At 51.6% G+C, this 12,909-nt stretch overlaps 1 protein-coding gene and 1 long non-coding RNA gene across 2 annotated transcripts in view; one reads left to right on the plus strand and one right to left on the minus strand.

Moving 5' to 3' along the window:
- Positions 1-9,258, minus strand: part of GPATCH8 (G-patch domain containing 8) — a 150,653-nt gene extending 141,395 nt beyond the window's left edge. The window contains exon 1 of the mRNA XM_002827432.6: positions 9,155-9,258. The gene's annotated coding sequence lies outside the window, so the exon portion shown is untranslated. The remainder of the gene's footprint in view (positions 1-9,154) is intronic.
- The window catches only part of LOC129051404 (uncharacterized), a 90,824-nt gene that overhangs the window by 2,351 nt on the left and 75,564 nt on the right, over positions 1-12,909 (plus strand). The window lies entirely within an intron of this gene.

A 12,909-nucleotide genomic window follows, 5' to 3' on the forward strand; every position in this document is an offset into this window, starting at 1 on the left:
AGGGGGCTTAGTCCCTCTGCCTTGCTCTGCCCCTTAACTACCAGGTAGACCACAAGTGTTTGTTGCACATCATACCCCACTCCCCACAGACCCCCACTTAAGGCCAGGGCAGAATTGAAGGATGGGATTGCTGAAAGAAGGGGTCTTCTCCCCCAGGGATGCTTGGTCTCAGTCCACAGGGAAAGGAAGGTCCTGTGGGTGTGGGGAGTGCAGGCCTCGCTGGTCCCCTGCTCTCCGCCAGCTCTAGAGCACCCGCTGTACCAGGGGCTCCCCTTGGTGGGGACAGGAAAAGTCCACGAGAGACTTGGGGGAGTGGAGGGGAGGGCCCTGGGGACAACTAATGTGGATCAAGGACTTGAAGATGTTCCTGACTCTCCCTCTCCTACCCTACCCCCACCCCCACGCCCACCTCAGGTGGACCAAATACTGAGGAGTGGATTTGTGTGAGCCTAAACAGAGCTCTGGGGTTCTATTTCCTCTTAGTCATTTTCCAAAGCTGCATCACCCTACCACTGCCTGGCTGGTGTGGCATCAGAGGGCTCTAGGTCCCTAGCCCTGCAGAGAAGCCCTTCTGAATGAAGGAGAGGCCCACCAGCCTGAGAAGAGGTGAGTCCCTGACTCCCTCCGAGACAGAGCCTCCTCCCCTCCTCAAGCACCCCGAACCTCTACGCCACCAGTTTACCCTCAGATCTGTTTCTTTCTTTTTTTTGTTGTTGTTGTTTTGTTGTTGTTGTTTTTTCCCCCCTGTCGCCCAGGCTGGAGTGCAGTGGCGTGATCTCGGCTCATTACAACCTCTGCCTTCCAGGTTCAAGTGATTCTCCTGCCTCAGCCTCCCGAGTAGCTGGGATTACAGGTGTGCGCCATCATACCTGGCTAATTTTTGTATTTTTAGTAGAGACGGGGGTTTCACCGTGCTGGCCAGGCTGGTCTCGAACTCCTGACCTCATGATCCGCCCTCTTCGGCCTTCCAAAGTGCTGGGATTACAGGCGTGAGCCCCAGGTCTCCTTCTGAAAACGTCTTTTCCCTCTATCTTTCCCCTCCCAGTGATCCAAAAGCTATGCCTGATTTGGAGAGGGGGTGGCAAGTGGGAAAGGAGGAGGGAAGGGGCAGTGTGGATTGAGGAGGGGGTCACCCCCACCCTGACCCTGAGCACCCTAGGTTTGGACCTTCTGGGTGCCTCCCTCTTTGGAGAACTCAGGAAGCCAATGAGCTAGTTTGCAAGCTGGGGGTGGGGCAGCGAGGAGGAGACTAGGGAGGAGGGAGGAGGGAGGAGAGTGATGGGAGCCGTGGCTGGGAGGCTTCGGAAGGTTGCAGGCTGGGTTTGGGAGGTGAGGGCGAGCGTCCCTCTCAGCCCCGTGGGGGGATATGCAAAGAATTGCTAATTGCAACTAAACGAGGCCTCGGCGTGGGGGAAGGGGCAGTCTCGCGGCTGTCAGGGGCTACCGCCTCTTTGAGTGCCCGGGTAAGGCCAGGCCAGCCCGCTCTTCTCATGTAAAGCAGCTTTTTGTCTGGGGGAGCCAGGGCTGGGGCCAGGGGCTGGGGAAGGGGCCCAAGCCATCAGCAAGTTTCTTGTTCCCCAGAAAGGGAGAAGGGTGCCGAGGCCTCCTCAGAGTGAGAATGCCCCCCTCCTTCTCCACTCTCAAGCTTTTTATGTGGGGGTTGATGGGGTGCTGCCCAGCAGGAGGGGGTGGGCCTGGGATCCCAGTACCCCCCTTGCTGGACTGTGGGAAAAAAAAGAGCACAAAGAAGGGGGCTGGCCCCGCTGAGATGGGAGACAGGGCAGTTCTGATCCACGGATGCCCTGAGGCTGAAGTACCCATCCCTGGAGCCCCTTCTAGAGAATGTCCCCAGTGGCCACGTGTATCTTATCTGGTCATCTGGGCCCATTTCAGACTTTCTCACCCACTTTGCAAACCCTCCCTAACCCTTTGTACTCTGGGGAGATGGATTTTGTGAATCCAAGTTAGTTCCTAACTGAGCCTAATCAGAGGGAGAAGAAGGACTCAAACCTTTGGGGAAATCTTTGCTCTAAACATAGAGACCTACGAATAATGCTTCCAGACCCTGGGGCCACATAACCTGTTAGAGACCTGAGAATCTTGCTTTCTAATTCAAATGCCCCCTTTTATGAGCTTCTATAAACTTGGGCAAATTATATCAGCTATTGAGCCTCGGTTTTCTCATCTGTAAAATGGGGACAATATCATCCTCTCAAAATCCTTGTGAAGATATGGAAAGATGCAACGCATCCCGTATGGCAGTCCCTGGTTCTCAGTGTGTTCCCTCCCCTCCCCTGGAACATCCATCAAAAGGATGGATACACACACACAAGCACTTCAGGGATAGTGATACCTCATGTCCATATCACACTTTGCAATTTCCACAATGCACGTGTCATCTCTTTCTCTTTTTTCTTTTTTTTGAGACAGAATCTCACTTGGTCGCCCAGGCTGGAGTGCAGTGGCACAATCTCGGCTCACTGCGAACTCCGTCTCCTGGGTTCAAGTGATTCTCTTGCCTCAGCCTCCTGAGTAGCTAGGACTACCACCTGCCACCACTCCTGGCTAATTTTTGTATTTTTAGTGGAGATGAGCTTTCACCATGTTGGCCAGGCTGGTCTCAAACTCCTGACCTTCAGTGATCCACCCGCCTCAGCCTCCCAAAACGCTGGGATTACAGGCGCGAGCCACAACTCTGGGCCACGTGTCATCTCTTAATGATACACTATCTAATCAATGGAACAGACTCTTCTTTTCTATATTTGGTGAAAAAAACCAAGATTCCAAGAGCTTAAGTCAGATCCCCTGACACCTCTGCCAATGCTCATCCCACTCCATGGTGTGGCCTCAGAGATCCCATCTCATGGACTACACAAATGGAGCCCAAGGCCAGAGCAAAACCAGCCGGAGACTGTCACCGTCCAAGGTATCACCCAGGGTTTCTGAATAGCACAGCTTGTGTTAGTGGCCACCTGGACTCTTCTCCTAAATCAATGCTTGTGTGGAAACTTTAGGACCATGTGGGTCCCCTTCTCTCAGCTCCACACTGGGGTCCTTGAGAAGTAGAGGGCTGGCTGGAGGATAGGAAGGGTTGTCCCCTCCCCTCCCAGCAGAAAACCTCTGGGATGACACCTTCACTCTGAGAGGCAGCGGGACGACACGGGTAGAATCGCTGGGCAAGTCAGTTCTTTCCCTCTCCTCCCTTTTCCTGCTAGAAGTCCACTTGTTCATCGAGAAATGTCTCCTCCGTTCCTTCCCCCCTCTATTTTGGGGGCCCTGGGGTCTAGCTCCCCATCCCTGTGCGTTGCCCTGGCTGGGTCCCCATCCTCCCAGCCCCTCGGCCAAGTGGAGGATGCTGATCTGACTGCCTCCTGCCAGACACCCAGGGCCTCCTGCTCCCAGAGGGTCTTGGCCAAGGGGCTCTGGCGCTGGGCCGGTGCCTTTCTCACTGCCCGGCTCCCTCCCCACAGGCCCCTAATCCATCTCACCCAGCAGGAAGCCCTTAAGCTGCCTTTTCAGCGGCCTTCCCCAGCCCGCTGTGGGCTCTGTGCCTTTCTATACCACCCTTGGCAGGAGCTGTGTTATACAAGCTGGAGAGAGAGGCCCCTGCAAAGAGGTCATCGTGCCTAAGGCAGCTTCCAGCTCCAGCAGCCTCTCCTCCCTGGTCCCCTCCCCAGGGTTCCCCCACTGGTACACTGCCTGGCATCCCTGGGCACTGACAGCCCTGGCTGACTCACATCAAAGCCCCAAACTGGGTCCAGGTGAGAGGAGGGATGCTAGGGGGACAGTGGGCAGAAGGCCAGGGTCTGGGGAAGTGTGGCAGGCATGAGGGGCTCCTCTGGCTCTGTGCCATCTGTCCTTTTGGCTGGTCTCTCCTTCTTCCCTCTGCTTCCAACCCCTGCCCCCAACTCCCCAAAGCCCATTCACAGGCTTCTCAGACTCAGTTATGCAGCCCAGACAGGGCTGGGAGAGCGTGTCCCTGGAGGCCACCTCAACTGAATGTTTCAGACAGGAAGAGAGAGAGGCCAAGGGGGTGGGGGTGGAGGTGGGGGCAGGGGCGCCAACAGGTTCTTTCTGTCTTCCTAGGTTGTATTTGGGTTTGGGCAATTGATTGTCACTCTTGGGGCACAGACCTCATAGCTTGGATCATTCTGGGGCAGGCTTAATTTCACACCCCCAATTTCATGGCCCCTGCAAGTATATTCTTGCTGGTTCTGATGATTTTTGGTTTGGAAAATGGTGGGTTTTTTGTTTGTTTGTTTGTTTTTAGATGGAGTCTCGCTCTGTCACCCAGGCTGGAGTGCAGTGGCGCGATCTGGATTCAAGTGATTCTTGTGCCTCGGCCTCCCAAACAGCTGGAACTACAGGCGCCTGTCACCACACCCGGCTAATTTTGTATTTTCAGTAGAGACGGGGTTTCACCATGTTGGCCAGGCTGGTCTCAAACTCCTAGCCTCAAGTGATCTGCTCACCTCGGCCTCCCAAAGTGCTGAGCCACCGTGCCCTGCCTGGAAAATGGTTCTTGTATGACCTAGTCCCTATATTGACCTCAACCTTTCCCTCCCCTCTCTCTCCAGGAAAAAATATCCCCCCACCGCCCCCACCTAGGCCCCTTCTCCAAGGCCCAAACCCCAGTCCTGCCTCCGCTCCAGGAAGCCAGCCTTTTGCTGGCTAGGAGTGGTTAGAGAAGAGTTGGGGGTGCCTCTGGGAGGTCTGTTTGTAGTTCAGATTCTTCTCATTCCAGGCTCAGCAGGCTCTCTCTAAGGGAAGGGCCTGGGATAGGGGGGCGGGGATCCTTGGGGCACCAGCTGCAGGGAAGGAAAGCTTCCCAGGGAGAGGAGGGAAGGGTTTTTCTTCCCTTCCTAGTGACCCCATCCACAAGGTAGGAACTGCCTCTCCCGGTTCCATCATTGGAGTCCCCCCTACAAGCCGCCCCAACATTCAGGCTCCTTCCAAGGGGCCTGACAGGAGCTATGGAGAGCTGAGGCCCTGATCTCTTTCTTCACTTCTGAATGAGTCCGTTTCTACCCTTTTGGGACCCTTAGAGATGTTTGGAAGAGTTTGGAGGGGGGGCACTAAGGTATGCACAACCAGATGCTTGCAGAGTGACTGGGTCAGCCCCAGCTTCAAAGAGGCTATATCAATCTGTCCCCAAAACTGAAGTCCCTTGTAGATTTTTTCTTTCTTTAACCAGCATTCACATATTTGTCCCTCTAGACTACCAACCCTTAGGCCTCGAGATTCCTCAAGGATTAATCAGTGATCCAGTCACGGGAGAAAGCAACCAACCCCAGGGTCTTAGAAGTCTGACACCTGCCCCAACTCCCTGGCAAACTTCCTTCTCCAGCTGCCTCTGCCTGATCTAGGGAGAGCAGGAAAAACCAACACTAAAGGCTTATATTGAGCATCCACTATGTGAAGTCACTTACCGCTTCATCTTATCTTCCCCACCCTTCAAGAGAAGATTAGTGTCCCTATCTTATCGATGAAGAGTCGGAGCTTCAGAAAGGGAGAGTGACCTATCTCAGGGAATGCAGTGAGAAAGCAGAGCTGAATCCATTGAGTCCAAGTCCAGAACAGTGGTCTGCCTAGCATGCTGCCTCGTGACTAGGTCTCTCCTAGGTGCCTGTGTCCAGGCTCCCAGGCTGACCTCTGGCTAATATTCTGCTTCCGGGTTAAAGAGCAGCATGTACCATCTGAGCTTCCTTTCCCAAAGCAACTGTCCCTACAAATCCAGTTTCTCATTCCGTCCTCACTTCACAGGGAACAGGACAGACTTATTGTGCCCATTCTTCAGATGGAGAAACTGATACTCAAAGAAGTAAAAAGATTCACTGAAGGTCAGAAAAGCATTAAGCACCAAGACCAGGACATGAGCATTCAGGTGTCCTACGTCCACTTCATGGGTTCTCACAATGATGTCAGATTTATTTGTCACTTCACCCCTTCTCAGATTGGAGATCAGAATAGATTTGTTTTTGTTTGTTTGCTTTGTTTTGAGACAGGATCTTGCTCTGGCACCCAGGCTGGAGTGCAGTGCTGCAATCACAGCTCACTGCAGCTTCGACCTCCTGGGCTCAAGAGGTCCTCCTGCCTCAGCCTCCCCAGTAGCTGGGATTATGGGTGTGCATTACCATGCTCAGCTAATTTTTTGTTGTTGTTGTTGTAGGGACAGGGCATATTTGTAATTAAATGTGGCTTTGAGAAACTAGATACTTGTCAAAACTGGAGACTAGAAATCTGGATCCTAGAAACCTTGCTCATTTTTCATCCTCAGAGCTGAGCTTCTCCCCTCCCTAAGTGTGGGTTTCAGAGGCAGGGCAGAATGTATGGAAAGGGAATTGGGCTCACTGTCCAGGGCAGGATGCTTGTGTCTCTAGATTACCCAGCTCAGGGAGTTCTTCAGACCTTGCCCTATTTACAGAGAGCATTGATTCATTTAACAATTTTTTCTTGGGTGCCTATGATGTGCAAGGCACTAAGGTATGCACAAAAACTAAGACACAGCCTCTGCCCTCAAGAGATTATCTTGTTGGGCGGTGGGGAGGCTGTAGTTAGACATATGTAGGTAACACATGCCACATGCTAACTGCCGTAAGATAAACATCAACTCAGGGAAAGGACAGGGGTGGTATCAGGGAAGCACCACAGAGAAGGGGACTTCAAGGATTTACAGTAGTGGAATGGCTCTAGGTGTTTTATCAAAAAAGAGATTCAGGCCAGGTGCAGTGACTCATGCCTGTAATCCCAACAGTCTGGGAGGCCGAGGCGGGTGGATCACTTGAGCTCAGGAGTTCCAGACCAGCCTGGGCAACGTGATGAAACCCCATCACTAACCAAAATAGAAAAAACTAGCCAGGCATGTGTCTGTGCTCCTAGCTACTCAGGAGGCCAAGATGGGAGGATTGCTTGATCCTGGGAGGTCGAGGCTGCAGTGAGCCGAGATCGCATCAGTGCACATTCCAGCCTGGGCGACAGAGTAAGACTCTGTCTCAAAAAAAAAAAAAAAAAAAAAAAGCAATACATATAGACCAAATTAAATTATGGCCCCACAAAATTCATATGTTAAAGCCCTGACCCTCAATGTGATTGTATTTGGAGATAGGGGTTTTAGGAGGTAATTAATGTTAAACGAGGTTGGAAGGTCCCCACCCCTAATCTGATAGGATTGGTGGCCTTATAAGGGGAACAGAGAGAAATCTCTCTCTCTCCCCACCTACACACACCAATGATAGGCCACATGAACACTGAGAAGGTGGCCATCTACAAGCCAGGAAGGAAGCCTTCGCCAGAACCCAACCATGTTGGCATCCCGATCTCAGATTTCCAGCTTCCAGAACTATGAGAAAATAAATTTCTGTCATTTAAGCTATCCAATATGTAGTATTTTGTTATGGCAGCCCAAGCCGACTAAAACAAGCAGGAAACTAGGTGTTTGTGAAACTTGGATGGCCTGGAGGAGTAGACTTTGTCACGAAGCCACAGAGATGAGCCTCCAGTAGAAACTGCTACCTCTGCCACAAGCAGGTAGGGGGATCAAGAGGCTACCATTGGGACCGGTTGCAGTGGCTCATGCCTGTAATCCCAGCACTTTGGGAGGCCAAAGCGGGCAGATCGCTTGAGGCCAGGAGTTTGAGACCAGCCTGGCCAACATGGCAAAACCCCGTCTCTACTAAACACACAAAAATTAGCTGGGTGTGATGGTGCACACCTGTAATCCCAGCGACTTAGGAAGCTGAGGCCCGAGAATCGCTTGAGCCCGCAAGGGGGAAGTTGCAATGAGCCAAGTTCCCACCATTGTATTCCAGCCTGGGGGGACAGACTGAAACTCTATCTAAAAAAAAAAAAAAAAAAAAAAGGCTTCCTTTGTAACTAAGCCAAGGTAACTGCACCTCAGGATCACTAGAAATAGCCACGGCAGCAAGAACATGACCTCATTTCCCTTCCACCTTCCAAATCTCAAATAAGCACATTTTGCATCCAGAGCTCTAGCTGCAAGGGAGGCTGAGAGGTGAGGTTTTTGGAGGAAGGAGGTGGGAATGGTGGGAGGATCTCTTGAGCCCAGGAGTTTGAGGCTGCAGTGAGCTGTGATCGTGCCACTATACTTCAGCCTGGGTTACCGAACAAGACCTCATCTGGAAGAGAAAAAAAAAAAAGTAACTAGGGCTCTGAAAGCTAATTGAATGGTCTGGAGGTTTGGAAAGCAGATAGCTTTAGAGTGCACATACGAATCACTTGGGGATGGTATATTTGGATCAGTGGGCAGGGCCCAGGAATCTATATTCCTAACAGGCAAACCCCAGTTCCCATTTCCCCTCCTGCCATAATCCTGATGCACGTGGACTCAGCTTTCAGAAACTTTGTCCCTGGGCAGGAGCTCTAATGGGGCAGTCCCAGACACTGCAGTGAGCTCAGAAAAGGTTAGATTTGTGCTGAATTAGTCCCTTTCTCTCCTAAGAGCTAGTCCTGAAAGTTGGATGCTGAACCCTGAAAAATGCTGCTGTGATGGAGGCTTAGGAGAAGGGGGGCTCTGCCTAGCACCCAGGAGTCCAGGGATTTAAACTCACCACCCCACCAAAGAGGACTGGATGGAGTCAGCCGACAACATGAATAAGCATTTCCTGAAGTTATGACTCATTTTGTTCTGAATTTCCGCCCTGGCCCCGGGGGTTTAGGACCTTGGGGATCCTATTTTGATTGCAGGGGTTTGGTTAGAGAGCGCCTTCAACCTTGAGGGGTTTAAGAATTAGACAGAGGAGAAGAAAAGTGAAACAGAGGGTACAAGAGAGGAAGGGAGGAGAAAGGTGGCACTTCCACACAAAATGGCCTCAGGTCCCTACCAGAACCCAATGTCCTCCATAGCTCACATTGAATTTCAACACAAAATAGTCTATTACAATAGATTTTCGTTTTTCCTTCTCAGTCATTTTCTTTTCTTGGCTCTTACCAGGCAGCCCTGGCCCCTAAGCCCCCCAGTTCTGAGGGGAAGGCCATAGATAAATTAAAAAGCTCTGGCCTTCTTCCTCTGTGCCCCCATCCCAGCCCCACATCTCAGGGAGGGGGTCACCCCAAGCCAGAGCAGGGCTGAGTCTGCCTGGGCCAGGCTGCCTGGCCAATAGGCTTTCCTCCTTCCCAGGGGTATCCATTCTCCTACCCAGTTCCTGAGATGCTGGGCCCCCTTCAGCCGCATCTGCAGCCTGACTGAGCAGAGTCCCACAGGCCTTCTTCCTCTAGGCCGGTCCTCCCAGGGCAAGAGCAGGCTTCCAGGTTGGGAGGGGGTCCGTCCCCCCATCCCCCAGTTATCACCACAAAGCAAAGTCCAGGGAAGGAGGGGGAGTGGGCAAGGGTGGGGGTAGTGGGAGAGCCAGGTCCTTGCTAGTAAATCAAAGTTGGTTTCCCAGATGGAGTTGCAGCCGCTTTGATTTCTCAAGTCACCCCCCTCCCCCTCTGCTGCCTCCCCTCACCCCCAGCTCCACAGTTTCAATTCCTCCCTGAAAAGCAGCAGGGCCTCCTTTCAAACCAGCCCAGCTTCTCCAACTCCCAACAACAGCTTCAGTTACAGGAAAGGGGAAGGGGAGGGGGTGAGGTGGCCCAGCCTGGAGAGAAAGGAGAGACATTCTGGGAGAAGCAAGAGGGAGAAGGAGGAGTAGAAAAGGAGGAAGGGGGAAAAGAAAGAGCAGAGTGAGAAGATGGGAGGGGGGCAGCCAGGGTGGAAGAGTGGGGCTCCGCTGGAGCAGGAGGGGAGCTCCAGCTGGGAAGCCAACCTACCTTTTCCTCCCTCCCAAGGGAGCACCCCCACACCCATCACCCCAAGGACCCCTCCATATCTACAGAGCTATGATTCAGGCTTCCCTATTCCTCTCCCTTTGGCATTAGGTTCTAAAATGTTCTGGAAGACAAAATATCAAAACCATTCATTCCCAGGGACATTTATTTCCTGTTCTAGAAGGCAGAGTCACCCAAGAACCTCACTAGCCAAACCTAGCACTGGCTTTCTAGATCCCGTTTCCCCAGTTGGCTCTGAGCAGCCCACACCTTGGTCTTGCTCAGCCCAGGCTTGGGCCAATTAAGGCCCTTAATTAATAGATCATCTGTTACATCTGTTTAATCCTTTTATGGCCCATTTTGCCTGCCAGAGACCTTGAAGAAGGATATTGGATAGATAAAGGGGTAACAGCTATGCTCTGCTAAGTCTCCTTCCTCCTCTGCCCCAAAGCCAGGGGCAGCCTTGGAACTTGGCAGGGGTGGGGCAGGGTGCACTGAAGGAACCTACAAGTTGTCAGGAATTGGAATTCCAGGAGTCTTAGGTCTCCTGATTATTTGGTGGCCCATTTCTTTATTTCCTTCTTCCTTCCTTCCTTTCTTCCTTTCTTCCTTCCTTCCTCTTTCTCCCTCTTTCTCTTTCTCCTCTTTCTCTGTGTCTCTCTTACTTTATTTCTCTCTCCTTCTCTTTTTTTCTTTCTTTTTGAGATAGTGTCTCACTCCCATTGTCCAGGCCAGAGTGCCGTGGCAGGATCACAGCTCACTGCAGCCTCCACTCAGGTGATCCTTCCACTTCAGCCTCCTGATTAGCTGGGACCATAGGCATGCACCACCACACCAGGCTATTTTTATTTTTAAGATTTTTTTATTTTTAGTAGAGACAGTTTTGACATGTTGCCTAGGCTGGTCTCCAACTCCTAGGCTCCAGTGATTCACCAGCCTCATCTTTCCAAAGTGCTGGGATTGCTACCGTGCCTGGTCTGTGGCCCATTTCTAAGCATCATTTCCCTGAGATCTAAATGGAGGATGGAGTGCAGGGAGAAGGAATTTGATACCTCACCTGAGGGCGGATTCAAGTTCTTGATGGACAGGTTCAGGGAGAGAGGAGGAAAGGTGAATTCATCTAAAGCAGAGGCATACTGTGTGGGTCAGGGGAGAGGGGAGCCAAGGAGACTGATTCTCTGAAGGCTCAGACCTGTTTTCCACGAAGTGTCTAGGACCCACCCCGTTTAGAGCAGAATATTTTTGCTTAGAGAATAAAACCACTGAGGCTCCTAAAGTATCTGAAATTAAGTCCTCTTCCTTGATCTCTGTCTCCTAAACAGATACACATAGCCCTTCCCTCTTCAGGGTGGAGGGACCTCAGTGCTTTGAAAAGGAAAGAACACTGACCCAGAATTGAGGAAACAAAGAGGGGACCTGTCCTCTGCCAGGCTTACTGGAGCAGGGGGAATTCCCCTGGGAGTCACCATACCAGGCATTGTCCCTTAGATTAGCCCTCAAGGACAGAGAGAGGGGACGGCTTCTCTGGAAAGCAAGGGCTCTAGAGGAAAATATGCAAGGAAATCTGGACATGTGTGATTACCTAAACTGTGACTGGGGGAAGGTGAAAGGCCAGAGACAGGAGGATATTTTTCGGGGAGTGGGAGCCCTAGGCAATCTCCCCGGGTTTCCTTAGCGGGGAGAAGTTCTCCGTCCTCCCCTCTCCTGAGCACGCCTGTGTGTGTTGGATGTTGCTGACTGTCATTTCACTTATCTGTGACACACAAGTCTTTCATCTTGTTTGGGTGGCATGAAGCAAGGAGAGTTTCAATGATCCAAGCATCATATTCTCACAGCCTCCTACATCTGGCTCAAGGGTAAAATCAATAAATCGTTTTATGATCCCTTTCTACAGATGAAAAAGCTGCAGCTAAGGAAGGGACGGTGACTTGCCTAAGGTAATGGGCCAGTGGGGCTGGAGCCAGGCCTGCAGCCCAGACATTTGGAGCCCCAGACCAGGTTTCTTTCCACTCCAACAGCTATTTTCTCTGCTTTCCCGTTAGGTTGAGATTTCTGCTCCTGCCAAGCCCATCCTGCAGAATAGGGGGATGGACCCTGCAGCAGATTTACAGTAGGTACCCAACAATTATCCCAGGTATCAGATTTTTTTTTTTGGGGGGGGGATGGGTTCTCACTCTGTGTCCAGGCTGGAGTGTGGTGGGGCGATCATAGCTTATGCAGCCTCAAACTTCTGGGCTCAAGTGATCCACCCACTTCAGCCTCCTGAGTAGCTGCGACTACAGGTGCATGCTACCACACCAGGATAATTTTAAAATTTTCTGTAGAGATAGGGCCTGGCTATATTGCCTAGGCTGGGTCAAGCAATTCTCCCACCTTAGCCTCCTAAAGTACTAGGATTACAGGTGTGAACCACTCCACCTGGTCCTAGATATCAGATTTGTAAGCAGACATGATTAACAGTGGTACTTTGGGGTTTGGGGGAGAAGTGGCACTTCTGTGCACTGGGGACACTTAGGCTCCCAGCCCACAGCAGAAGCCCAAGACTAAAGAGAAATATTCCTTAGGGAGCGATAGCAGAATGTGGCCCCCTAGACTGTAGGCTCCCTGAAGCTGGAGGCTGAGTCTCTGCAGACTATCTGCTTTGCATATAGTAGGTGCTCAATAATCTATTGGATAAAATAATAGCTACTATTACCAAGCTTTTAGCCTAGCACCAGGTCATAGTGAGTGTCATATGCTGTCTCATTTAATTCTCACAACTGAAATAAGAAAAATAAAAATTCTGGGCTAGGTGCAGTGGCTCACACCTGTAATCTCAGCACTTTGGGAGGCTGAGGTGGGCAGATCACTTGAGGTCAGGAGTTCGAGACCAACCTGGCCAACATGGTGAAACCCTGTCTCTACTGAAAATACAAAAATTAGCCGGGCATGGTGGCTTACGCCTGTAATCCTAGCACTTTGGGAGGCTGAGGCAGGCGGATCACGAGGTCAGGAGATTGAGACCATCCTGGCTAACACGGTGAAACCCTGTTTCTACTAAAAATACAAAAAAATATGCCGAGCATGGTGGTGGGCGCCTGTAGTCCCAGCTATTCAGGAGGCTGAGGCAGGAGAATGGCGTGAACCCAGGAGGCGGAGCTTGCA

The sequence above is a fragment of the Pongo abelii genome, chromosome 19, assembly GCF_028885655.2.
Source record: "Pongo abelii isolate AG06213 chromosome 19, NHGRI_mPonAbe1-v2.0_pri, whole genome shotgun sequence".
Lineage (NCBI taxonomy): Eukaryota > Metazoa > Chordata > Mammalia > Primates > Hominidae > Pongo > Pongo abelii.